At 37.5% G+C, this 25,880-nt stretch overlaps 1 protein-coding gene across 1 annotated transcript in view; it reads left to right on the plus strand.

Annotated features, from left to right (window-relative positions):
* The first annotated feature begins 1,101 nt into the window (after nucleotides 1-1,101).
* mbl (splicing regulator muscleblind) overlaps nucleotides 1,102-25,880 on the plus strand; it is a 128,815-nt gene continuing 104,036 nt past the window's right edge. Inside the window, 2 exon segments of the mRNA XM_089837748.1 lie at nucleotides 1,102-1,228; nucleotides 12,501-12,573. The gene's annotated coding sequence lies outside the window, so the exon portion shown is untranslated.

Raw genomic sequence — 25,880 nt, forward strand, 5'->3', positions numbered from 1 at the left:
AAGTCAACACAGCGGGCCTTGGAACTTCAAACTTCAATACAATCATCAACTGCTGTAATGTAAGTGTTTTATTTTTTAACATTTTTATTATTTAGCCTATTATAGGAATATATTTGTGTAGTAGTACCCTATTAGTTCGTCAGATAGTATGAGGGGGTGGGAAGCCATTTGCCCGGGCTTGTCAGTTGTCAGAGTTGGGTTACAGGTTTGTTTTGACTAAGGCTAAGTAAAAGAAACTTTTGCCGCCAAAATCCAAATTTGCGTAATATACTAATGTAATTTAAGTTTTTTTTTAAACTTAATTAGATCATCGTAAAAATTCCATATTTAACGTAAAATAACATTATTAGGTTGAAAAGTAATTAAATTTAGTTTTAATTTAAATTAACAGTTAAGCTTAAATCGGCTCATAGGTGGCGCTCAAAAGTGTAATTTAAATTTATTTTTTGTTTCTCCCCGCATTAAATAGATGGCGCTATGGGTTTTATAATTTGTTTTTAGTTTCTCCCAGCCTTTAATAGATGGCGCTATGGGTTTTAAGTTTTTTTGATTTGGTGGGGATGGGAGGGGGTAAATGAACTTTTAAAAAACCCTTTGAAGTGTTTCATAAAATATTAATTATATGCAAATAATTTGTAAAAGGGCTATAAATTAGGAAACAGGTGAAAACATGATCAAAATCCTCGTATTAGGTCGCAATAATAAGCGTAAAATTCGTACAATATTTCGAAAAACGGGCGAAAACTTATAATAAAATTGGGCAATTGTGTTTTTCATCAACCCCTTTCTTTAGCATCCCAAATCGTGAAATTGGTTATAACGTGACCAGTTGATTGAAATGACCTAAGCAGGTGTTTTTACATCAAAATAGCGACCCTTTTTATAAAAGTAAATTTTTCACGGTGCAATTTACGAAAAATCGTGTTGAAAATTTTTGAAGTAAAAATTAATTGGCTATGTTGTTCAAAGAAAATAAAATAGCTCTTGGTCATGCGCCGTCTATCCTACAGCTATTACGTCACACCCTCGTAACGTAAAAGGCTCCTTTTCTCCCAAAACAGTACCACGCCCCCCTAAATAACTTTTTACATGCACCGATAATGATAGAAAAATATGGCGTCGAAAATGCTAAAGCTAGGGTTTAATTATAAAGTATTTATGTTTTAAAATGTATTAGTTAGGGTGTTAGGTTAGCCTTGTTTATATTTACTCCAGATGCACGCGTCAGGTAAGAGCCGAATATCGACATTATTTACAGTACCTGATTTTTCGAGGAGAAAATATGCCTTCCCCAACTTCTAATTTTGTCTAAAAAATACCGTTCTCTACCTTAAATAAATACGCCAAGACTTCCGTCGTTAGTAGCGTTAAGAATTTTACAGATAATCTAAATTTAGGTTGTGAGGGTGGATTGCGTTCTCTCTCTCTCAGTCTCTCTTAGATCTTGCACTCTCGGTCTCCGTCCTTGGTCCACCGAGGCTTAGAGAGTGTGTCGTGTGCTAGCTTTGCCGCAATGCTTTGCTTACAGTACGAGCTCTTAACTCTCTTCGATTGGCTTCGATGGCCTTTGGGGATGAATTTCGGAGTTAAGGCTTAAGTATTTACTTTTCCTAACCCCCCCCCCGCTCTTCACTACATTTATTTTGCGCATGACAGTAAATTTCTTGAAGATCTAGGCCTATTTTTGTTTAATTTAATGTTTTACATATTAATTAGTAAAGATTTGATTTACAACCTGAATTTTGAATATTATCCTCTGAGCCAAATAGTAAGTAGGCCTAAAGTTATTTAGTTTTTAAATTAATGCCATAACTTTAGGCTTAGTTTTTTGTGAGCTAATCTCTGTACCTGACTGACTCGGGTCTACAGACTTTAAGGAACTAAAAATAAAGAGACAGTAAAGTGTAAAATTCACTGGGAAAACTTTTATCTCTATTTTGCAAGTCCAGACTTGGTAAAGTTTGTTTTTCTAAAGTCCCGGTGTACTGCTTGCTTGAAATACGACTAGTTCTCGGTAAAATAATATAAAAATTGCTGTTTTACAAGACTCATGACCGTTTTGCAGCTTTTCAAAAGTAGATAAGAGAATGTTACTCCGCGACCCTTTTTTTTATTTATTTACTTGGACGCAAAACTGAAAAACGGACTGCCGGACCCTTTTTTTTTAACTTAAAAACTCTCTGAAGTTTATGATCATGTTTCTGGGTTTAGTTCGCACTTAGTTGTGCGTTTTTTTATCATGTTAATCTGTTTTATTGATCCATTTTCTCGCGTGAGATTTTTCGACTTAAAGTTTCTCGGTAGATGGCCAACATGGGGTTATAAAACTGCATCGTTTGCCTTATTTTTTGCGCTCTTAGAGCAAAAACCCTAAAGCTCAAATTTAATCTGAACGCGAGCCGCCGTGACTTCCATGTCAATGCAAGAAATGAAAAAAAAAATATTAGTAAAGAATTGGCATCTCTTACAAACTCCTCATAGATCGTTTTATAATGGACGGTAGAGAGGTGTCAATACCCAATTCTTAAATACGCGCTTAAATTATTAAAGTTACTGCTTTGCCACGGGTCAAGGACCACCTGGAAAAGTCACGGAGTTTTAAAATAGGCCTAAAAGATGAAGGGAAAGTTCGCTTAACTTCAAAATATCATTAGAATAGTTTCCTGGAAAATTCGAGGAACTTCATGGCATTGTATAATAAATTATAAAAGTTGTATTATAATCCATAATCGATATTCTTTAAGATAAATTGAATAAATTCCATAAAAGTATCCTTAATCTCTTTTTACAATGGGTCAACAACAATAGCCTGAACGGTATATACCCCTTTGAAGTCGATATTAAATTTAATAATCCAGAGGTTTAAAAATATAGGGACAAAGAGAGCCTCGCCAAATCGGCGCTGACGACAACTTCATTTGCATAACGGTCTGTCTATCTCTCGTCCTCACCCCCTTTTTTTTTCTTCTTCTTTTTTGATTACAATTTTTTTTTTTGGTGGCCGTCGCGTGGCGCTGTTCCTAGAGAAACTCGATGGCTTAGCTCGCGCCAAAACGTCGCGTTTCGGAAAACCTTCCCGTTTCCATAGTAACTAACCAATTTTCTCCACTGGCACCAACTGGGGTCCGAGCCCGGGGAAAACTCGACGTTGATTGGATGAAATGGGAATAAAAAAAAATTGGAAAGAACAATTTAAAAAAAGAGAATAGATAGAAATAGGGATAGTCTCTTGTCCCATCTTCCACTAGATCACGTGATCTATAACCCTTTCTTTCGACTATAGGCGAGAAAAAGACAAATAGGATTATGGATGGATGAATGAATGAAAAAAGTTTTTCGAAGATAGTTTATGATAGTGCATACGGAGTCGCAAAGTTTTCGACTTTAGTCTCTTGGATGTCAAAAGTTGAGTTAGGCTTAGTTTTTTAGTTGCGCATTTATTAATGACCAATGTAAGTGTTGTTGGGTAATTATTACCCATACCAAATTACTCTCTCATCAAATTCAATGGTATATTATTATTTTTAATGAATTCATTCTTGATAAGGTTCAAGACTGAGTTGATTTAATAGTTTTAAATTCATAATTACTGCTAATTATTAGTGACGTAATAGACAAATATTTAAATACCAATTTAATCTAATGAAATTCAATGGCATATTATTATTTTTAATGAATTTCTTCTGGATTAAGTTCAAGACTGAGTTGATTTAATAGTTTTAAATTAATAATTACTGCTAGTAATTAGTGACGTAATAGGCAAATATTTAAATATCAAATTACGCTGGTCCCAAACAATGGTATTGTTCATTTAATCGTATTATTACCAGCCCCCCTCTTTGAAATCCCCTAATAAATAGCATTCCAAATTATTTGGGATTGGGATGTGTTGTAAAAGAGGCCTTTATCCATACCCCTTCATTCGTAGTTGGAACTTACCGTGCCCAGCGAGGAGTGGAGTATGGTTTTTGACGTATGACTGTTGGTCAAATTCGGCGCCGTCTCGGCCCCAAAACTCCTACTAAAGTCTTTGGGCTGGCCCCCTGTAGGGTTGGCTTTCCGGGGGCAGCCAAAAGGGATCTCAGAGCTATAGTTATTGCCTTTAAAATATTTCCCTTCAACAAACCTACCACCAAAGCCATAGTTCTGACTGGCGCCTAAAGGGTCGGCCGCTCCTAGGCGTCGGCTATCCAACCCTAGCCTGTTTTGTCAATGCAATTTTGCAACACTGTTCATGTTAAACCTTAGTTTTGCCCGGTAACGTATTTCATTGCAAATAAGCGGTAACTACAAGAAATTAAATTTTGATATTTAATAATTTTTGGAACAATAAACTAAAGGTGCTAAAGATATTTCCTCACCCCTTTTCTTAAATTTAACCGCGATTTATAGGGCTGCTAGAAATTTGTGAGAGTGTCTCCAGCAGGTTTGGAACTGAAATAACTAAGTTGACAAGTTTTTCAGTCTTTTGTGGATATCGGTTGAAAGTTGCACTCACAAATGACTGTCAACACTTGTCTACACTCTATATACATCCAGGCCTTTTTAAAATGTAAAGTTTAAGATAGTTACCCTACATCTACATAATTTAATATCTGCACGTGTTCTTGTGTCATTTTAACAAAGTTCAACATACATACTACACTCTCGCTGTAAATCAACTGGTATTAAATTCATTAGCGATAGAAAGAGGAGCGTTTTATGTGTATTGCAAACTGCGATTGAGGCCTATTATAACTGGGGATAGGCAACAAACAGAAAAGCTATTTCAACTCCTCCTCCTCCATCCTTTTTGAAAAGCGATTTAGCAAAGAGACAATGTAGATAGTACCGCAGTGAAGCCCTGGGAGAGAAGAGAAGGGGTTAAAAGATGCTCCTGCCTAACGCATTCTACCCGTCTATCATTGGAGAGCCAGAGAGAGAGAGCCATATGCTGATTAGACTACTTCCCCCCGTATATATTAGGAGATGATGGATTTACTGTATCTTACACTGCCTTTTTATCCTAGTGGCATATTGCTGATGTTAAGAAGGAGTTGGAATTTTTACGTTTGGAGTTCTGGAAGGTTCTTTTGGTTTTCAGAATAGAGACTATTGTTTAATACATATTTATTTATTTATTTTTCTCTCGTGGCAATGGTGGTAGAATTTTATCAGATTTTGTACCATTTTGTATCTTTATTTGTTTGTGGCGTTTTTAGTTATTTTTTAAAAATAATTATATTATATTTTTATTTAGGTATTTATACCCCACAAGGCATGGAATTTGAAAATAGGTGTATATGATTAGAGAATTTAAAAATAGGTTTAAAAGGTTAGGGAATTTTCAAATAGGTCTAAAAGTCAGGGAAAGTTATTAATTAGAAAGTCCATTAAAAATTAGTACTTATTATTAATTTTTCTTAATTCAGTACAAACTTTAAAAAAAATTAAACTGAAATAAATAAATAAACCAATTAAATAGATTGGTGCTAAAAACAAGTTGTCGCGTGCAGTCTTAGCAGATGATCTGTCGATTTGTTTATGCCCAAATGTATATGAAAAGTTACACCTGAATTGGCATTCAAAATACAGTTTTTTTTTCCAGAATTCTTATTAAGGTCACACAATACATACAACGTATACTTGTAGGCTTAAATCAACCTAATGGATAACGGCAAAACGTCATTACCTAGCCCAACTGGTCACTTAATGGCGCTGATCAGTCTTACCCTTTCTTTAAGTTCACTCCCTAACTTGACATCTCTCGTAGAATTAAACTATAAAGTCACCCTATGAATGTAGCGTTGAAATAGGCTAACTAATGGTTTCTCGAACCACTGTAACAAGCGGGAGCGGCGGCGTAGTGCGAGCTAAACTATTAAACGTAATTCCACGTAACTTACGGGTTATTTTAAAAGGAAGTTAGGTAGTTTTGGTGATAAGAGGGCATCTGGGCATTTTTGCCCATTTATTTCGTCATTGCCAGTTGCTCGATTTGAATATTTACGATTCCCTTATAACTTTTAGCGTGTCTGTTGGCGATTATGAGTTATTTGGGAAAAGGCGACGTATTTCAACCCACCCCCTCCTTTTATATTACCCATTATGCAAATTGTAAGAACGACTTTAGCAATTCCATATACGCGCCGCTTCTATAGTTTTTAATGAAAACGCAGCTTTTTGGCGCCAAAGGTACTTTAGCGCTTTTTTCTTTGTTCACGTAACAATACAATATTGTAGCGGTTTGTCTCGGCCATGACTTTGATCAACTTTATTAATTATTTTATTTTTAATTACAGTTATTTTTAAAGGTCTATGCGGTGATCTAGTTAAGATTCAATCGGTAGTCTGGTCAAAGTTCACTCTGTTTATATCGAAATTTAATTGGCACATATTAGGCTTAGCCATAATTATTGTTTTAATTAAAGTCGTTTTTAAAGGTCTATGCCGTGATCTAGTAAAGATTAAAACTGTAGTCTGAGATATATCGGGTCAAAGTTCACTCTGTTTATATCGAAATTTAATTGACACATTTTAGGCTTAGCGATAATTATTGTTTTAATAAAAGTCATTTAATTAAGATCTATTCCGTACGTAACCTACCTCGATTTAAATAGTTACATCCAATGATATTTCGGGTCAAAGGTCAACCTGTTTATGGCTAAATTTAATTGACAAAATCTATAAAGAAAATTCTTAGAACTCACCCGGTCATGTAAGGCTATGTTGACCACTTGATATTAATTTAGCGAGGAAATAACGATTCCTTACTGACGAGGTGATATAAGTATAAATTTTTAATAAGTCTGCCCCCTTGTTAGATCTCTGGAAAGGCGGTTGAACCAAAAGGGTATTAACTTAAATTGGGAAGGAGGGGAAGGTCGATTGATATAGAACTGAACCGAGGTCGCACGTACCAACGTTCTATACAAAATTGCCTTCATATTCTTGAAACGCGCGGCGCCTAGCGGGGAAGCTTCCCCTCCTTGAGATCTCCATCCCTTTATCCGGAGAAATTGAGCCAATAGACCAAAAAGGTCTCACACGTGACCCTGTACCCTGTTAACCATTGGCTCAATTTGGATGGACAGAATTTAGAAGACATCCGATGATTGAACATCTATTTTTATTTCTTGCTTCATCTTCTTCCCAGCATTACAACTTTGGTAATTTTCCCGCCAAAAAGTTTCCCGCCAAAGTAAATCCGCGGGAAAACTAACTTGGTATAGAGAGAAACTAGAAGATGCAATGAATTATCACTCGCCTGTAGGTTCGGAAATAGTTTTACGAGTTGTGATGAAATAGTGTTAGAAAGGTTAAAGAAGTTTTTTTTTTTTAAATCTAGAATAGTTTTTTATTTTATTTTATTATTATAGTGGTAAAATTAAGGTTTATTCGCTACTCGTTGGGTTTTAAAAGCTCTGGATGAATCATTGGATATTGGAAAGAGAAAGGATGAGATGCTGCATGGGCTCTCTGAGACTGAGTCATCTGGCTGGGGATTTTTGTTTACAGTTTAAGCTAGTCATATACTACCACTTTTTATTTTTTGGGGGTATTTTAGGCCTATTTTTCGATTTAACAATATTGCTAGGTTATTTCAACTTCAAATATAGGAGAAAATGTCTGGCGTTTGGCGGAGGGAATCGAAAGGATTTAAAGGGATACACCTAGCAAGTGTTTTTACTTTTTTAATCAAAAGAACGTGTAAAATAATGAATATATCAAAATTGGAACCATGTTTCTATCTACAATATTAAAGAAGATACGAGGGCAATTAAGTAATAAGAGTAATGGATGGCACTACGCGTTAGGCTTTCCCGCGAAGCACTTACTGGGGAGTACTCCTATTGGTCGATGCCTAGTACCACCTGACGCGTTCGTCCAATACGCTCTTTTGATTTAAAAAAAAAAGGTAAAAATTCTACAGCTATCAGTATCCCTTTAAATGTATGAGAAAGAGACCTGTCAAGTTTTGAATTTCTGATACAGCCTATTTTAGCTTAGCAATCCCTCATCTTTATACCATCTCTAAAAAAAAAGTCTACCGATAAACGTAACTCGATTCCCCGACGTATATAGCCTGTAGGAGTGAACAAAAATTATGTAAAGGTATTCCATATCCCACCAAAAAAATATTGGTGGGGTCAATATTGAATACTAAATGAATTCCCTAAATCTATAAATATTATCAGCGTTGCCACAGATCATGGAAAAGCCAGGGAATTTCACAATATGGACCAAAAATATCAGCGTAGTTTTGGTTTAGTAACCTTGCTCCATATGTTAATTTGATGTTGGTAAGAATCATGTTACAATTACGCAGCTTTTTGGTGGTACACTTCTCTCGAAGAGAAGTAATATATACTTTTGGTAAAATCAGGGATAGATTTAATTTTAGAAGTAGGAATGGAGAACAGAGTAATTTGGGCGCGCGTCATTGTCCTGGACCCCCTTTCCCGGGACGGGGGTATGAAAGAAGAGGTGGGTCATAGCGACAGAGGTAAAAAGGAATTACGTATTTTTCGCCGTCCCCGCCTGTAACATCATCAAAACGTAGTTTAAGTGAGCCAATAAGATAATTTAAACTTTTCGTTACGTGTTAGAGGGAGGGGCTCTATACTGGGTGGTCTATGAGTCGGAGTAACTGAAGTAAATACTAACCGTTCTCCATTCCTACTTCTAAAATTCAATCTATCCCTGGTAAAATCTGAACAAGAAAAAGAAAACAGAAGCATCCAGGGATCTTGTAGCTAACCCAATGTGACGTAATCCCTCGTTGACTTTGATTAGTTGGCCCAGGCACTATTTCGTAGCGTGGAATATTTTCGCAACGTGGGCCCCTGCAACGAGTGTGAAAACTTAGGATAGCGTGAGAGGAGCCGAAAATTCCTTCAAAAGGAGATTCTCCCAGAGTAGAAGATGGGGTATTTATTTTAACGTAGAAGGGAGATGAGAAACCTTTTAACGCTTTTATAGGCGAATCCCTCAATGTTCATTTCACTCCACTGTATAAGACCTGAAAACCATTTTTAGTCTATTTTGAGTGTTAGTACTCTCCTTTGGAATGTTATCTCGTCAATTACGTATCCTTACAACTCTCCAAGCCAACCACAGAGGCCAATATTTCCTATAAAATATAAGAAGTTATATTTAGCATAAAAATTATAGCTCGTTAAGCCTAATTTTCAACTAGGCCTACCCTTATTTCTAATACGTTTTGGTTTTATTAATATTATTTTTTATATTTGTGTTATATAATCGCAAAGCTAAGCCTAACTAGACCTGACTTCTCCTAAGCCTAATTATTAGGCCTATATTTAAGAATTGTAAATATACTATATGATTAAGCCTAATTTTTATGAATTATTGTTAAGCCTAACCTAACCTTGTGGGATGTGTAATCGCGGACTCTCCAAAACTTTGGCAAAGGAGATCGGGTGAAATAAACTAAAGTGGAATAGGAAAACAGTCGTAAATCTGGTTATTTCCACTGAAGGTAGGAGAAGCAAAAATATAAAAAATATATACAGGGTGTTTCTGATAAGTCTGGGATAAATTAAAGGGGACGTGCTTTGGGAAATCGATTTTGAGTCAAAATGTATGACTTCTATCTCCATTTTGATTGCCCTAAGGGACACTGTTTTCGAGTTAAGATTGATTGAAGTCTTTTACGGATGACCCCTTAATTAAATTTGAAATCATTGTTTATCAGATCTTAATTAAATTTAAGAGGTCATCCCTAAAACACTCCTCCAATCTTAACTTGAAAACAGTGGCCCTTATGGCAAACAAAATGGAGATAGAAGTTACATTTTCGATTCAAAATTGATTACCCAAATAACATCCCCCTTAATTTATCACAGACTTATCAGAAACACCCTGTATATATATGTATGTATAGACTCGAAGAAACATTTTACGAAAAGGAAAAAGTTATAAATAGGCAGGGAGCTTAAAGTCGAAGGGAGTTGTAGCTAGAATTCGCAGATTTAAGTTTTCAGTTTCCAAAAACCCCCAATAGAAAAGGATGAATTAGTCTTTAATTTTACTAAGGGAGGTCCTTTTCGTACGCTTACCAAAGTAGATTGGCGAAACAGCTGAAGAAAAATCCTGGATTACTCAAGTTTTAAAACTTTTAGCTATCCTCGGAAAAACTAATAAAGCTACTTCTTCCCCAGAAAGAAAGAAAGAAAAAATTGCGAAGAAAAACTAAAAATAAATAAATGTTTTCGCTTTCGTCATGAGAAAAATGTGGGCTTTCTATATACTTAGAACTAGTTATTTTTCATAACAAAATTCAAATATGACAAATATGTTTTTCAGTGCCCTAAACCCAATTGGCCCAGATAATACCAAGAAGTGATATCTAGTTTATTAGGGAGAAGGTATAAGATGCCTAAGTATTCGCGCGCCATAGTCCCAGTCCCCCTTTCAAAATACAAGGGGGGACGTAAAAGGAGGCCGGGCTATTTCGCCTCTCCTCAGTCGGAAAATACACGTAATTTTCGTCATTCGCGTCGCCGCGCTGACGTGAGTTTTCAAGAACCAATGAGATGCTGGTTGTAATTTAGAGGCGGGGTTTAAGTTTGGACTGGAGATAAAGCTGGAAATATGGCGAATTTATACCTTCTCCCTAATAAACTAGATATCACTTCTTGATAATACATATGTTTTTTAATTTTGGAGTCAATTACTTTGCATTGAATTTTATCGCATGCGTTCTTGTTGTCTATGTGGCTGGCTTATTTGGTGTGTGTTGTTGTAATAGAATCGCAAATTTGTCACTAAGTCTACTCGCTTCAAATCTCAGATGTAACTCTAGTATAACTGTTCAAATTAAGCAGTTGATTTAATTTAACCTTTTAAATTTAGTCTTATTCTTAAAACTTCACCAAAAAGGTTTGAATTGAGTATTTTAATTTCTATATCACTCGCGTTGTGTAAAAATACCCCTCCCTATTGGACGAATCCGTCAGGTGGTACTAGACGTCCAATAGGGATCCTCCCAATGAGTGCTTCGTGGAGAAGCCTAACGCGTAGTGTACATATAGGGACACTTAATTGCACTCGTATCTTCTTTAATATTGTAGATAGAAACATGGTTCCAATTAATATATCCATTATTTTATACGCTATTTCGATTAAGAGAGAAAGAAATTTAGCCTGAAGTATCCCTTTAAATTGAAACTCTTATAAGAAAGAATTTCAAGTTAGCAGCGCCTCAGAGAGAGAGAGAGGGAAAGGGTGTTGAAATATAAATATAGCCTATCGTAAAATAAACGATATAGCCTATATGGATGCTATATAATGAAATTTATGGCGGTAGAAATTCGAAAAGAAGCGAAACAAAACGATATATGGGCCCACCGAATAACACAAATAGAAATATATTATTATACAGTAAAGAAAGGTCTTGTAAAATCACCCATCAATTTCATAAAAGAAGAAAATATATAAAACACTTTCTTAACAATATATACTTATGATAAACGCTATTTTATTAATTTTTGTTGGTACCAGAATTAATTCAGCTAAGAAATTAACTTTAGCATGTAAATCGCGATGAAGAAACATTTTGGAGTATAGACGATTCCATTTATTGCTGGCAGAGAGGTCGCCCTCTTTAGGTGGTTTCCCTCGCGCCTTCAAGAGGCAACGTGCTCCAGACCAGAAGGGGATAATAGAAGAAGGATGACACTCTGTATCCTCTTAATGCTTTAGTTATGTAACGTCATTCTTCCCAGGCTCACCCTTTTAGTTTGCTTTCCCGCTCATCAAACTACAAATGGGCATCGCACCGTAAGGTGAATTCTATAATTGTTTGGCACTAAATCCCCAGCAATCATCCCACAAACCTCGTCTTGACGTGGGACAAAAATGCGCAAGCGCGTCTGGCCAAATATTTCAACGCTAATAGAGTAATGATGAGGGAACTATTTATCACGTATGTGATTCGTTTTAGTAACCTTGCTCTAAATGATCTGATGTTGGGAAGAGTGACGTTACACTTACCCCGCTTTGTGGTACACTTCTCTCGGAGAGAAGTATTATATACTTCTGTCCAGACTTAGTTCACCCTAGTTCACTACTCGTGGAGGGAGGCTAGTCAACTCTAGCGGTGCTTCATGACGCCAGGGATATAACCTAAGAACTTGACCTCCCCCGCCCTTGTGGTGTTTGCTTCTCTTTTGGAATTAATGGACGTTCCTTTATACAAAGATATTTCAAAATATTATAAGAAAAAGTAAATTTTTGGCGCCAAAATGTCGCGTGGCGTTTGCAGCACGCGGGGTCGTTTTCATTTCGTTGGTTAAATTTCCTCCTTTTCTCTCTCGTTTCGCGTCTTCATCCGCCCTCGCGAATTCCTTCATTTCAACTTCCTAATTGTGGTTTTCTTAATTTCCGTTAAGCCTTAACTTAATCACTTCTCCCGCCTTTATCAGAGTGTATACATTTTTCGAGGGACTTCATGTATCATATATATACAATTTGAACTTTTGTTATTTTAATTTCAGATTTGGAGAACTTGACTTACCGTTAATGATACCGCCTCGTTTGTCTGTCCCTTTGCCATATTCCATGGACGCGGTGAGTTAAGATACTTTGTCTCCAAATCTCTGTCTCATTTTATAGGCTTAAGATTTCCCCTTTCGTTAATTGGTCAGATTTAGAGGCGCGTGTTCGATTGTGGGCCCCCTAATGTTCCTTGTATAGAGCTCTCTCTCTCACTCACTCCCAAGTTGTAAAACATAGACCATGGTTCCGCTATCTTGGCTATAGACCTAGTTATGCAAAATGCTCTCTGAGAATACGATTGCGACGTGAGAAGGATACGTTATAACGAGATTCGCAGTTTCGCAGGGGCTATTTTCATCGAAATTGCTAGCTATTACGATCCCTGCCTTTATGAAGTGTAAATAATGTTAAGGAGAGGTTGCTTATGTGGAAGTCTTTTCAGCGTTAAGACTAATTTTGATGGAAAAGGGGTATTGGTTTTTTTCCGCAACAATAAGAGATTGAACGTGGCAAAAGGTCTTATACAGTTGGCGCCTTCAGGGTGTTGCCCATTAAATTGGGGTCGACAATAAAAGGGAACTATCGCGGTCGTAATATGTTTAGATTCAACGGGAATTAAGCCTTGGAATCTTCACAATATTCAAAAAGTGTATCCAGCACTTCCGGTCTTTCGGATTGGAAATATTTGCACTTCCGGTCTTTCGGATTGGAAATATTTTCATGTTTATCATTTTAAGCTGTAAAAGGGTTCATATAAAACCGCAGAACCTGGAAATAAATGTCGGGGAATTAAATTGTTGACTAAAATTTCAGGGAAATTTATAATTTTTAGTAAAATTCAGGGTAATTTGTGAGGTTTGATTTAGGTTGCTCTAAAAGGGTTGCTTCAAATATAAAAACGCTCTCGTATAGTTATTACGTGCAACAAACCACTCTTGCAGACATTAGTGCAGGTATTAGGTAGCTTTGCACCTGGAAATGTCAGGGAAGTATATGGGAAGAAACCTGGAAAATTCAGGGAAGTATATGGGAAGAAACCTGGAAAATTCAGGGAAGTATATGGGAAGAAACCTGGAAAATTCAGGGAGGTATATGGGAAGAAAACATTGAAATGTCATGGAAATCGGTTATCAAAATATTTTATGAACACTAAGTAACTTCACTATGAAGTTTGTTTAAAATACTAATTATTAATTGGAAATGAAGAAAAAAAGCTAAGCCTAATTCGGGCCTAACTGTAAAAAGTTTCGTGCGACCACCCAGTATTTATAGGAGAGAGAGAAAAAAACAGTGAGGAGCGGGGGATCTCACGTGGATTAATCAAGCTTTTGGCGGGAAATATCGCGCGCGCTCTTTCGAGATTAATTGCCATAGCTACGCGCGTCGAAGGTGATACCAGATCCCCTATACTCTCCTTTTTGACGGATGACGTATATAGAACATCACGTGACATTCCGATGGTTTAGTGGGTCCAACGCTCTAGAAAGAGAGAGAGAGTAAAGATTGTGAAAAATGAAGCTTGCCTTATTTCCTCAATATTTTTGGCCAGCACTGAAAAGAGCTGCCTTTAAGCCTTTTACTCTCCCGCAAGATGCCTTATAAGAAAGTCTATTGGATTAGAAAAGGCTTACGAAGATTATCGGCATGGGATGCGATATTCGATATATGTACCTCTTCTGTTCGCAACCATATACAGTATATGTTAATTTGTATCTTTAAGACCTATCTTTAGAAACCGCTGTATCGTATAATCCACATAGATTGACCTGTAGAGAGTATTTGTTTATTATTTTGTTTTCTCGAGACATTTATAATTAGAATTTAAAGATATTTATATTCCTAACTTAACGCAACTAATTTTGCAAATTTTCCATCTGATTTTTAGACCTTAAAGGGATATGCTGGGCTAGAATTTTTAGATTTTTAATCGAAAGAGGGTATAAAATAATGAATATCATCAATTGAAACCATATCTCTATCTACAAAATTAAAAAAGACGCGTTAGGCTCTCCCTCCCGCCAAGCACTGGGAAGTACCTCTATTGGACGCCTAGTACCACCTGACGTGTTCGTTTGTCCAATAGGGGTACTCCCAGCCAGTGCTTCGCGGAGAAGCCTAACTCGTAGTGCCATCCATTACTCTTTTAACTCAATTGCCCTCGTATTTTCTTTAATATTGTAGATAGAAACATGGTTCCAATTTATGATATTCATTATTTTATACACTCTTTCGATTAAAAATTAAAAACTTCTTGCCCGGAGTATCCCTTTAACTTGGCTTAGTGATGAATAGGAAATTGACTCTTTTAGACTAAGTCTTATATGCCAAGAAATAAGCTTTTTTAAGCCGTAAAAGGATGCCTTATCAGAGTATTCTTTTTCATTCTTTAAGGATATAATATTTTAAAATACCCTAGCTCTTTTTTTACCCTTACCCCTTTTGAATCCGATAGCTATACAGTATAGCTTCTTATTGATGTTTCCCGGGGGAAGGATAAGAATATAGAGAGCTCGATCTCCATGACTGGACTATGGCCGACGACGCTCGCTTAAGAAAGATGTGTGTAGAGACTAGAGAAAAGCGCAAAGATGCGTGACAAAGACTTGATAGTTTTCCTCGATTATCCCCTGACTTTTTTTTATTATACTCTTTTAAAAAGGTTTTTTTTCTTATTCCACCTGAATAAATTAAAAATCTATCTTTATTAACGTAACATAAGTTTATAAGATAAGTTCACCATAAGTTTGTTAATCTTTGGTTGCAAACTGCCACTAGAGCTTGTCTTGAAGTGAGTGAGGTAGGTCATAGATTCGAGGTAAAGCGACAACGCCTGGTGAGACCTTGTCGTCTATTTTGTCAAATAATGACAGAACACCCTCTTTTCTACTTAATTTAAGTTAATCTCAATTTTGCCTTTACTTTAAATGCAATTTCTTATAAACCACAAACCTACAAACAAATTTGAAATAATTTTATCCATCTTGAAAACAAGCAAGCATTTCTTTTATTTTTAAATGAGTGGCTTTTTGACATTTTTATTCGGTAAATAGATTAAAGTCGTATAGCGCCATAACTTCCCACAACATTAAGCCTTTCTTGGTCGCCATGGAAAGTTATATAGCGAATTGTTCTTAAGATTTTTTAAGTTTAGGCTATGACGGGTTAAAGCATTTATATTTGCGTAATATTTAAGGAAAGAGTTACGATGTTTTGGCTTTAAGGCGATTAACGGGGAGGGAGTGAACAATATCTGACAGGAAACGGTCGCAAATGACTCCGAGTAAAAGATGCTCTTCAGTTTTTGGGCAATTTTTATCCATTGGATTGTTATATAAAAGGGGTCGTCTGCTTGGCGCCATACTCTTCTGTTCTAATATGGAGTAACGCCATAACACTTAAGCCACGTTCACACACACATACGTGGGAAATGAGGGTTCGAATCGATTCAAGAACGCTTCCAAAGTTATGAGTGTGAACAGAACTGGTTATACTCGAGAGTCGAGAAACTAATTACAATCGCGGTTTCTCGAAATTGCTTCGCGAACCAACTTAAAGCAGGGAGAAATGAGGTAAGATATGGGTAGTAATGATGATGGGCGACCTGCGGCATGCACTCAACTCAAACTCTCCCTTCGATAGGCGATTGTTAAGTGCTGCCACGTAGCGCCATTGTATCTGTATGAGAACTAGCTTCTATTTTTAAGACAGAGGGGGCGTCCTTTACGATTCCGGACTGTAAGACCATACCTAGACGCTGAGAATGCTGGGAGAACTTCGGTGCCGTTCCGAATAGGTGGAGGTATAGAGACAACGTTATAAGAACGGGGGTTTCCACTCCATCTATCTCTCCTTCAGCGTAAATGTAGAGGGTTTCAAAACTATATTTAGGCATACAAGTTCTGAACGGATTGCCTTATAAGTGTGAACGTAGCTTAAGTTCTCTAACAGTCCAAAAACTAGCATTATCTTCTTTAGCAAAACAACAAAGTTACAATTTTATTTTTAATTTAATGATAATTACATTTCTTTCTAATGTATTCGAATTAATTAAATAGGATTTGTAGATTAAAATTAAAAAAAAAGAAATATTTGGAACAATGTAATATCAGAACTTTACTTTTTGGAAAGTACCAACTACCAAACTATATAAAAATAGAGCGGTTCTCTTCTCTACATGTTTGGCGCCCATTTTATTGGCCCCAGAAATTTCCGTCGTTCGAGTCGCTCGTAGTTAAGGGTTAACCTTTGACCTTCCTGTAGGAAAAATATCTCTAAACAAAAAGAACTTCTCTTTTTAAAAACTGACTGCGTCTGCTAGGAACTTTGGCAAAATAAGATCTAGAGAGAGAGAGAGAAAAAAGTCCCAAGATGCTTTGCTTAGGCAATTTATATTAAATGCCGATAAAAGTATATATATATGTATATAAAAAGTAGAAAATAAAAGCTAGGATGAAAAAAAATATAGCTTGGAGACGGAAATTGGACGGAAAATTCCATTAAGCCATTTCTGTATGAGCAGAATCGAAAAAAAAAGAAGGAACGTAATTCTTTATATATATGACAAGAGTATTATTTTTAGTTTTTCGGTTTTGATGGTTAGAGTGAGTTTGAATTAACCTTGATGATCAAATAACGCGGTTGATACGTTGTATGATAGACCATTCTATTAATATGTTTAAGAGTTCATCCGAGTTCACTACACGCGGACTCGCGGACAGTCTGGGAAATAGCACACTTCCTCTGGTCCAAAACCAGTTTATTAATTGCTTGGACTAGCCTACTTTTTAAATTCAAGAAGTCTCGGGACCAGTTTATTAATTGCAAATCTATAGGAGAACAAAGTCTGGGACCACTCCGGAGACCAGTTTATTATTTCGGACGCTATGGGGGTCACTGGTCCCAAGAACTAGTTTAATTTAAAAAATATCCTTATTTCCCAGAATGTCGCGGAGGGAGGTTAGCCGGCTTGTATTGCCCTCTAGTGGTGCTTCTTGGCGCGAGGAAAATAACCCAAGAAGTCTTTCATCGTCATCCCCAATGCCATACTTTCTGTTGCTATTTTATTGTCATTATCAACTCATGACTATATTGCCTTATGCATAACAACTCTCACGACTCGCTATCCACTCAAATTTTAGCCATCAAGGACTATTTAATGTTAGTTTAAACTCAATTAAGTTAATAGTAGCCGGCAAAGCTAATATCAGTTAGCACTCATTTATAAATAATTTAATCGGCTTAGTTCTGGCCATTTCTAGTATTCACAACAAATACAATATTCCTAATAGTGCATAAAATAAAATAATATGCAAAAGCGATGCATGTCCGTTTGTTGCTAGCTGACTGCATATATTTAAGAAGGGGATAATAGAAGAAGGATGACACTCTGTATCATCTCAATGCTTTAGTTATGTAACGTGATTCTTCCCAGGCTCGATCACCCTTTTTGTATGCTCGCCCGCTCATCAAACCTCAGACGGGCAGCATGGCACCGTGCTAGGGTGAATTCTATAACTGTTTGGTGTTTACTAAATCCCCAGAAATCAAGTAGGCACAAACCTTGATTGTCTTGACGTGGATGGACAAAAACACACAAGCGCATGCATGCGCCTTGGCATATAGTTAAGCAGCGCTAATAGAGTAATGATGAGGGAACTATTTATTCGGTTTAATAGTAACCTTGCTCCAAATGTAAAATGATGTTGGGAAGAATCATGTTAGAATTCCGTCCGCTTTGTTCTAGTACACTTCTCTCGAAGAGAAGTATTATATACTTCTGATATATTGTATATTTTCGTTGCCTTCGAAAGCCATTATAACACAACTCTTTTTCCTCCCACCCCCTCAGAAATGGGACGAACATAACAAAGTCTAGACCTGTCCCCCTCCCCCCTTTTTTTGCGGTGCAGGAGGGGTTCATTTGCATAAAGTCATTGCGCTATCGACATTTGATAGAGAGTACTTTCCCTTTTTGCGGTATGGGTTAGGCATATATAGGTACAGGAAGGTACTTTAATAGTCTGGGTGCTTGTACAAGGCAACTATGATATGTTATAGACAGAATTGAAGTGATCCTAGGCTTAGCGTATAGAGAAAAAAAGGAAAACAATGCTTAGAAGTAGGTGCTGGCCAAGTCTTTCTAATGAATCGAAAATGTCCCGTCAATCTGGAGCCATACACGTTGACAGTCGCGACGGCAAAAATAAGTCGGACCAAGAACATATATTAGAAACGAGAACGTATGACTAGAGGCATCTTGCATTCTATGATCTCATACTTTTGCTTCGATGTAAAAAAAGGGTAGGTAGGGAAGCCTCTGTATGTAGACATACAAGGGGTGGACCCATTGCCGCCGTCTCTGCGCACTCTCTGGAATCAAAACGCCTAGAGCGCAGGCGCCGAAAAGCGAGATGGAAGGCGAACTTTTACCCCCGTATCTATCCCTCTTATTATGGATTCCCGTATCGGCGTATCCATGGGGGAATTAACCATCACGGTGTGAAATTCAGTCCAATAGTATTTTTGAATGTTCTTAGATAATATATGGGGTGCGTTCAGTAACGCTCAACGGAGACCAAACGCGTGTAACTCCGTTGATCAACGTGATGTCATGTGACGTATAAGACTACTGAACGGTTTTTTGCAAACTTTACGTTGTATCGTCTGCTTATGGTTCATGGAAATGGATATGCGAGGGCCTGCAGAAAACTCTGACCAGTAACTTAGCCAAGGCTTAAGCTTTAAAACCCAATAACCTTTTGAGCTTCTTAGATATAATCGAAAAAATTTCATAAAATAATTAACAGACACCATTCATTCGCATTCAGTCGCTGCTACACCGATTTTATAAATATTTCCGAAATCATCCGTCAAATTAACTTCTCGAAATCCTTCAGGGAGATAGGTTTCCTCCATTGCTGCTACGTCACAAATGCGTTGCTCAACGAAGTAATCGGCTCTTACAGCCGATGGCTTCGATGCCAATTCGCTTGCAATCGTGACGTCAAACCGGAAGTTCCGAAAATCGTTCAGTGGCGAATGCGCATTCAACGGAGCCTCCGTTGAGCGTTACTGAACGCAGCCATGGGTTCTTTACGGGACTCCATGAACGACAACACGCAATTGCGGCGCTCAGTTCGTATTTGATATATCATAAGATATGTTTAATAAGTTTGCCACTGGATATTGAGAGCTTGTCGTGAATTGACCTATAAGTGAAACGTCATAGATTAGAGGGAAATCGACGCCTGGTGAGGCGCTGTCAAAGGCTTACTAAAGACTAAATAAGAAAATGGACTGCAAAACCGCCTGTAGTCAATTTTCGAACTATAGCTCTCTAATCTCTAGCATTACGAAGTATAGAAACTGTCATACTTATTGTAACATATATTATAAACTTATGATATATGTCTAGGCTTAAATAATCTTTTAAATTTTTGCAAAAATTAAACACAATTCCGCGTGTTGTTATAAATTTTATAGAGTTTAAAATTAAACCCACGACACAGGATACGGAAAATTTTAAATACTAAATAGCGTAAATTAGATAAACACCCAATTTAATTTTAATGAACATAATAAATGGCTGTATGGCTTATAGAAGCTTCACTCTTGTTAAAAAGTAAGACTTCTCTAAATTCCAGCCAATTGAGGAATGGATGCTGTTACCCCGATGGGATGGGGGGGGGTGTCTTGTAGCGAAAGGGGTCAACTCTTAAGAAGGGTGAATTAAAAAGGGCAAAGGCGTAGAAAGTGTTTGGTACAAAGTTCTCTCGGAAATTTAGCAGATGTCCCCCTTAATTACCCACTTCCTGTTCAAGAAGTTTTTCTCGCGCGTGATCAAAGACAAAGCTCTGTGTTTTTCTTAATAACCGACCAAGCATACATGTTTTTTTTTTGTTTTGTTTTTTTTCTTGTAAAATGCACCGAAAAATGTTAGCGTTAAAAAGAAAAAAAAATATACTTTTATATTTTTGCAACTCGTGTTTTTATAAATTTTAGTTTTACAGTTTTATCAAGAAGTGATATCTAGTTTATTAGGGAGAACGTATAAATTCGCCACATTTCTAGCTTTATCTCCAGTCCAAACGTAGGCCCGGAGTTAATCCCCGCCGCCTCTAAATTACAAGCAGCATCTAATTGGTTCTTGAAAACTCACGTCAGCGCGACGCGAATGACGAAAATTACGTATTTTCCGACTGAGGAGAGGCGAAATAGCCCGGCCTCCTCTTACGTCCCCCCTTGTATTTTGAAAGGGTGACTGGGACTTAGACGCGCGAATACTTAGGCATCTTATATCTTCTCCCTAGTAAACTAGATATCGCTTCTTGATTTTTCCAACTCGTGTTTTTATAAATTTTAGTTTTACAGTTTTGCACTACTGTATATCTCCTCAAACGCAAACATTAAGTCAGCTTTTAAACGTTTTAAATCATTTTAAATGATGAAGTTTGGTGTGTTTATTTTTTAAGGTTAATTATGATGCTCCGTAAATATATTCAAATTTGAATAATTATGACATCTCCACCTTTATATGTTTGAAATTATCTATAGCTTGTAGTGAAACCAATGCGCCTGCGGAAGGTTACCCTCTTAGGTTATTTTCCTCGCATCAAGAGACAACACCAGACGGAGCCCGAGAGCTATAGTCCACTCGCACTGCTTTTGTGCCCAAAGTTATAACAGACGAAGAGGGGGGGGGGCGAACCTTCTGAATAACTTTATACGGTATAAGTATGGTTTTCTTACGTATATACAATCCCACAATGGCGATCTCGGTCTGACGGTAAAAGGATAGTGCATGGGGAGCCGCTTATAGCCATGCCGTGACAGAATCCATCAATAGAGCACGCGCCACGCGATACGATGGACTTAACTTACAACCTTTTACCCCCTTCCTCTGTATTATTTCTTTCCCCCTTTTGGTCAACGTCTCAGTTTAAGTGGTCAGTGAAGACTTTAAACGAATCTGGTGGATATTAAAGTTCAAACAGGGTGTTAGGGGTCAAGGATTTTGAATGCTTGAAAATTTTGTAACAACCGTATTATTTATTCAATTTGAATTTATGCGACGGTCCGAATCAGCTAGAGATCTAAGAGAAACATTGGATATGATTACCACTTCTTTTGTTTTGGTACTGATTTCTGAGAATGGTAAGCCGTGGGAACCCCTATCTTTCGCGTCGTAAATGGCACGGACCTGCAAGGATCAATTATTAAAGTATATGACTGGGCGCCGTCTCGTCTTCTATCTTGCCACCATACCACTTTGGCATTGCAGCTATACTCGCTATACTCTTTCTTCTTTAAGCCTCTTTTCGACGACGACAATTCCAGGTCACGTGAGAACGCGGATTTAGTTATAAACCCTTTGTCCTAACTTTTCAACAAGTCAAACGTGGCAATCGCTTTCTTTATATACATAGTTTTCGGGCTAGGAGGATTCATACCATTTACACAAGGAGAACTGGCTACTTGGAGGACAAAACTGCTAGGGTTCATACAAACCTTCAAAACTAGGAAAACCTGGGAAACTCAGGGAAATAAATAGTTGACAAAAGAACTCAGGGAAATTTAGAATTTTTAGATGCACGATGTTGAACTCTCTTTGGGCTAATTTAGTTGTGAATTTAAACTAACGAGCATAATAGAACTTCTCCGCTCCCACGCGCTCTCGAACCCGGGGCCTTACGTGTGTGAATTGGATGAGATAACCACTACACAACAGATACATATGAAAGTGGGCATCGTTTTACTATATCTTATTTGAATTAAAAACTAACAATAAAGAAAAACCTTCGGTATCTGAGCACGAACTCCATTAGACACGACTTCACCAGCTGGCACTGACCACTTTGGGTACTGATCCTCCATGGGATACTGACTACTTCGGGCACCGACCATCTTCGAAGATTAATCTTTTAGGCACTGGCATTCAATGGCGCTACCAACTGACCCATGATACACGATATTGAAACCTCTTTTTGCTAATTTAGTTGTGAATTTAAACTAACGAACATAAAAGAATTTCTTCGCACCCACGTGGTGGTAAATATTAAAAAAAAATTTAGAAACCTATTCGGGATAGGTATATACCATTAGCACCCACCCAACTTATCTCTATACTTTCCTAAGTATTTATCTTGCCGCTAAAGTGAAAGCTAGTGTCCTTTATAAGTCTGTTTATAACTTATGTCAGGTGTTACCGGAACAAAAGAGCTCGGGAAATCTGAATTCTGCCGCTTCCAATTATCCATTGCGAGGTATAGGGGCATGCAACGAAAGTGAATAATACAGCGAAGTTATTAAGAACACCGCGTGAAGTTGTTTCATCGGCTTAATGACTTCTGCCGCGGTCCCAATGGAATATTATGATCGAGATTGAATTAATTTCATCAATATATTATTATATTTGTTCCCAAATTGAAGTAACCTAGCTTTACCCCGCATTGATTGTAATTGAAAATAACCGAATTCTATGCAGCGGGCTTTTAAAGAACGGTATCTTTTCTTCGAGTTTATTCACTTCAGGTATATAGTAATTATTAGGAAAGGGAGAGAGAATATATCCTAGATTGAATGGCGTAATACAAAAGAGCCTTATACCACCACCACCATTTTAGCCACCTTGACCAAAGGGTCGGTGGCAGCTCGCCCTTGGCTAAAGAGGTCTCGGTAGAATTTTAAATACACCGTCCGTAACTCGGTGGATAGGAGAAAAGGCGCGGACAGGATGGTTTCGACGTGTTTCAAAGCCGTTTAAATCGGGCTTAACCCTTTCAAATATCGATTGTCTATAAGGATGTTATGTACCCCCTCTATTTGAGCTTCGCGGACAGTGAAATTCAAATTTGGGGTCTCCAGTTTCAAATCAGATCGAGCCTGTGGGAGTATTTATAAACATCCCTTATGCAGTGTGTTTGTGATGAGTCTTATGGCATAAATTAAGTGGGATGTTCTTTGGAAATCAATTTTGAGTCGGAAATATAACTTCTATCTCCATTTTGTTTGCCCTAATTGGAGACTGTTTTCAAGTTAAGATTGTAAAGAGTATTTTATGGACGATCCCTTAAATTTAATTAAGAAACTGATTAAGACAATGATTTCTAATTTAATTAAGGGGTCATCCCTAAAACACATATCAAATCATAACTCGAAAACAGTGTCCCTTAGGAAAAACAAAATGGAGATAGAAGTTACATTTTCGACTCAAAATCGTGCACCCAAAGAACATCCAACTTAATTTATGCCAGACTTATCAGAAACACCCTGTATATTATGGTGAACGGATGTTGGACATTCGCCCTTGGTGTATAAACACGTGTTTTTCTCGAGGTAAATAGCAACAAATAAATAACAAAATGAGGCATGAAATGGGGTGATTATGTAGGGGGGAGCAAAAGGTCAAAGGGTTACTTATGCTTTTATTTAGCTGCTGCGCTTCTGAGTATTTCTGAATGTTATTTACACGTATAACTTGTCTTAAACATAACTCAACAAGGAATTATAAAGTTTAAATGCAAAGAAAGTGCGTACAAAGCGAAGATAAAAGTTGTAAAGCAAAAGCGGGCGCTCTTTGGGTTGTCCGGGAGCTCGCACGCCATTAAGACACGGTTGCCCAGTCAACGGCAGTGTGATTAATTAAGAAAATTCTTTCCTTTGTCATTCGGTAAATAAGATTGTAATTAGCGCTAGGGAAGTTCAGCGTGGCTCTAGCGAATAAATTAATAAGTTGAGAATAACTGCAGTATGATAGGTTAGGGTTAGCTGAACCTTCTCTTTTGTTCCCTACCCCCCCCCCCTGGATCGAGCGAGGGCAGCTAGTGCAGCATGGCGTCGGGGTGCGGGGCCATTATGACCAGGACCATAAGTTAATTAGATATGTTCCATAAGTTTGACACTGGTTACAAACTGGAGCTTGTCATGAAGTGAATGAGGTAGGTCATAGATTCGAGGTAAAGCGACGTCTGGTGCATAAGGCGCTGTCAAAGGCTTAGTACAGACTAAATAGGAAGATGGAAGTATAGTCAATTCTCGCGTGTCGTTCTCGAACTAGCTCGCTGTAAGTCACTAGCATTACGAAATATAGGCAGTGTCAAACTTATGGTACGTATCTTTTAAACTTATGAACGGGACCCATATGGGGATGGGATGCATCTCTCTTTCCTTCTCTCTCTCTCTTGAGAGTTGACAACCGGCTGACCCCAATTGTCCATACTCAAAGGAGTATGCTGTGATGTGTAGTCCGACCGGCGGTCGCCTTAAGCTGGAACTGCCGGCGAAACGTTTTTTCACCATCATTTATTTTTCAAGTACTTTTTTTTACTTCGATGGAAATAATGCTAAAATGAAAATTTAAAGGCCGATTCAGAGGAGATGAGTTAAGAATAAATAAAAAAAATATCCATGTCATCAATGGCTTGTGGATACTTGGTCAAAGTTATTACTTGGGAAATATACGTCCCAAGTTAGGACGACACCAGAAGGGGATAAAAGAAGAAGGATGACACTCTGCTTCCTCTTAACACTTTAGTTATGTAACATGATTCTTCCCAAGCGAGGGAGCCCTTTTCGTTTGCTCTCCCGCTCATCAAACTTCAGAAGGACATCGCAGGGCCCCCAAATCGGACTATAACATACTCAAAGGACATCCCCGTATATCTAGTAGAACCAGAGTTACGAGCGTCCAAAGTTTAGTGTAATGCTATTCCTATGGAGGGGGTTGTTTGTTTACGTTTTGCTTAATTACTCGGCCCCTGTGTGTCGTAGCCCTAAGTTTTTAATATGGTCGGATGGGGGACAAATAACACTATAACATACTCAAAGGAAATCCCCGTATCTCTACCATGAGCCTCAAAAACTAAGTGTAATGCTATAATATGACGACACTATTTTAATCTTCATAAACCTTAAATTTTTCTGGTTGGAGCAACGACCTCGCTTGACCTTAATCCTCATACGAGACCATTAAGCACTTGCACCCTCCCTTTTACTGACAAGCTAGGCTGTCAAACCCACTTCGTAATTGGTGTTGACCGATTTCATGATGAGACTTAGATTGTATAGTACACCCTCATTTTACTAAAAGAGAAAAAGCCCGGCGGATGGGATAGAATTCTTTTTATCTTCTTGACTCAATTGTCGCTGAAAAACGCTTATCCCCCGGTAAGTGCCGGGAGCTTTAAAGCGCTTTCGGGCGCTTAGCTCTTACTTCTAAGGCTAAAAAGTCTCGCAGACTTAAAGGCGAGACTCAAAATTTCGATTTTTGCGCTTTTCTAATAATTTCAAGTCGTATAGTTGAAATTCTTTTTCGAAAATACCTCGCGTTCTGATTAATTACCTCCAGAAATTTACGGATTTAATTCTATTTCCTATTGAAA

This window comes from Phalangium opilio, unplaced genomic scaffold (assembly GCF_054372755.1).
Source record: "Phalangium opilio isolate 3A_F unplaced genomic scaffold, DU_Popi_V2 ptg000045l_1, whole genome shotgun sequence".
In the NCBI taxonomy this organism is placed as follows: Eukaryota; Metazoa; Arthropoda; class Arachnida; order Opiliones; family Phalangiidae; genus Phalangium; species Phalangium opilio.